The following is a 3,168-nucleotide window of genomic DNA, read 5'->3' on the forward strand; positions in this document are numbered from 1 at the left end:
GCCTTATAGTACCATGACCAATGACCAAGTGTCACATGCATGAGAAATCATTGGGGAGTGCCACCAGCCAAATATTTAGTATCTGATGCAGACTTGTCGAGGATCGTCCTCGCACCTGAGGATCCTGACACATTGGTTCGCGTTCATCCTTTAATGCACGTACAGTCGTTATGGCTGATGGCTCTATTTTTTCTATACTCAGACCGAGAGGACGTTTTTCCTCATAACCCATCATCGCGTCGTGCTCGAGCGACTTAGTTATAAAAAAGGCCATTTACCCGATCCGTGATGGCGTGATATCATACATTCGTCACTCTTACTTAGGGTTTGGGTATTCGGTTAATTTGATTTGATATTTAAATATTGGTTTGATTTTTTGATTTTCAAATTGACAAAAATGACAATCGTAACCAAATCAAAATAAATTCGATTATTTTGATTTTTTATTTCGATTTTGAAGTTCTCTTTCTCATGAGGCTGGATATTTAAAATTGATGATTTTTTTCCAAACCTAATTTTCATATTGGCATTTGACTGGGCAGTAAACTAAAGAAATTAAAGAAGGCTAGGCAGTTTCATCTGAAATGTTTAAAGAAACCAACTTTAACACTATCATGTTACTCTTAGTCCAGATATCTTTATTATATAGTAAATATATTATATATATGTATAGAGAGAGATATATTATTAATTATTTATAGAATTTCGATTAATCGGTTTATCCAAAAAAAATTTCAAAAACCGAACACTGAAATAACCAAATTTTAAAAATCGAAAACCGATCTTAAAAATTAAAAAACCAAACCAAAATTAAAATTACAATTTGATTTTTCAATTTTTTTGATTTAAACCAAAATATTTTCAGCACTACTCTTACTTCACCCCATACAGAGATATCTTACAATTAAGTCTGAAATAGAGACTGATTGTGATATAATAAATTGTCATTACAAAAATTAAGTTTGTGATTGTGTAGAATAAATTCAAAGTTGGATGATTATCCATAGTATTATCGTTTTTTCTTTTAATTGACGACGTTCATTTGAAGCATCATGTCCTCTTTTTATTGGATTTCACAAAGTTCTTGAATTTTTAATGATAATATATTAATTTTTATTTTATTTTTTTTTGATTGATATGAGTCCAATAAGTTGGTATATTTCCATGTCAAAGGTGGGAGAATTAGCCAATTATGCACATATATAGTGGTGATATTGATGGAAAAGAAGAAAAATATTGGCCAATATGAGTCATTCTTGTTGGGCATTTACATGCATGATTATTAATACAATAATAATATATTCGGTGAAATTTTATAAATAAAATCTAAAAAAGGTGATGTATGTGTAGATTTTTTCTTTACCTTATGAAGGTAGTTCACGACATCCTTTGCTTTTCGCAAGAACGACTTTGTGATGGAGGAGTAGAAGTGTTGATCCCCTTCGATCAACTTGGTTGTGCCTGCCGTTGCCTACGATAGGACCTCCATCCCCGAAGGAAAGAAAGAGGAGCAAGAACAAAAGGTTGTCTGCTCCAACCAGTCAAGTGACTTTCAGCTCCTCTCCCAGCCGAGTAGTTCCGCAACTATTATCGTGATTGTTGCCAACAGAGGTTGTTTCCTACACCCTCGTTTCAAGTAAAGGATTTCAAAACAAATTCTAAAAGAAAATACAATAGTGAAAAAGTCATGTTAGAAATAATGAAGAAAAGAATATTTAAAAAAAATATATTATTATGAAGCAAAACAAACGAAAGAGATAATAATACGAATTGAAAAATAAGATAATAAGAGTAACAATAATAAAATTGATATAGACAAAAGGGGTATCATCATGCGTCTAGAGAAAAGTGAGACAACACTCGACTATCGATAAGTTTTCTTATCCTAATCCTCGACCTCTGTATATCTTATTTACGGTGCATGTTCGTTGTAAGCTAAAGGTGTATTATGTTTCGTATAATCATCTCTCTTCAATACCTTTTCAGATACCTCTACCTCTTCTCAAATTTGCCATAATCAACCTCTCGCACCTCCTCACGAAGCGCATCTACGCATCTTCTCTTCACATGTCTAAACCATCTCAACATTATACAACTATCTCTGACTTATTTCGAATTGCGAATTTCTAAAATCATTCTTTTTATTTCTGAAACTCCACGCCTGATAAAAACTGTCACATAAATTGAGCCAAATTTTTTAATTGACTTAATGAATTAACGGTCAAGAAGGACAGTTTTCGTGTAAAATGTTGAGGATTGATTCAATATTGAGTAATGATATAAAGAATGATCCTTGAACCTACGGGTTTTTCGGAAACAACTTCTCTACCTTTATGAAATAGTGATAAGGTCTACATACACTCTATCTCTGCAAACTCTACCACTTGTGGATTTCACTGAATATATTATCGTAGTATATAAAATGACGATCCTTCCAAGAAGCTTCTAATAATGTTTATTTAGTGTGTGATATTAGTTGTTTATGTTTATTTAGTGTGTGTAATTAATGTTTAATAGTTTTATGTTCAGTAATTAGTCAATTAAGTGGCTGTAGTTTAGTGGTAAGAATTCCACGTTGTGGCCGTGGAGACCTGGGCTCGAATCCCAGCAGCCACATTTCTTTTTTATAATTTTTTCTTATAATCTTTTCATAATAATCAGAATATACTATATAAATTATTTGCAAAATACTTTAACATATATAGAATTTTGAGACAATATAAATTATTTTTTTACACCACTAGGTTAAGTTAATATTTAATAATAGGTAATCTTTCATAGCAGTCTCTGTACCGAGCTAGTTGAGTACATCGTACTCCTTAAGTATCATAGACGACCAACTGAATGGTGGGACGATATTTAAATTATTTCAAACTGATTAGGAATATAGGAAATTATTTACCCTCTTATATATACTGCTAGCCTCATCAATCACATTATTCAACCATATTACATGGAGAGTTTTAAGACTGAATTTAGATCCTTTACACTATCAGGTTAAGTTGACTCGTAACAAGTAAAAGGGCAGTCCGGTGCACTAAAGCTCCCGCTATGCTCAGGGTCCGGGAAAGGATCCCACCACAAGGGTGTATTGTACGCAGCCTTACCTTGCATTTCTGCCAGAGACTGTTTCCAAGGCTTGAACCCGTGACCTCCTGGTCACATGAC

The 3,168-nt window shown here is 33.0% G+C and overlaps 1 non-coding gene across 1 annotated transcript; it reads left to right on the plus strand.

Annotated features, from left to right (window-relative positions):
* Positions 1–2,544: 2,544 nt before the first annotated feature.
* TRNAH-GUG lies at positions 2,545–2,616 on the plus strand. The gene has a single exon. It is a non-coding gene; the product is annotated as a tRNA-His (tRNA).
* Positions 2,617–3,168: the final 552 nt, after the last annotated feature.

Source organism: Capsicum annuum, unplaced genomic scaffold (assembly GCF_002878395.1).
Source record: "Capsicum annuum cultivar UCD-10X-F1 unplaced genomic scaffold, UCD10Xv1.1 ctg3613, whole genome shotgun sequence".
NCBI classification, from domain to species: domain Eukaryota; kingdom Viridiplantae; phylum Streptophyta; class Magnoliopsida; order Solanales; family Solanaceae; genus Capsicum; species Capsicum annuum.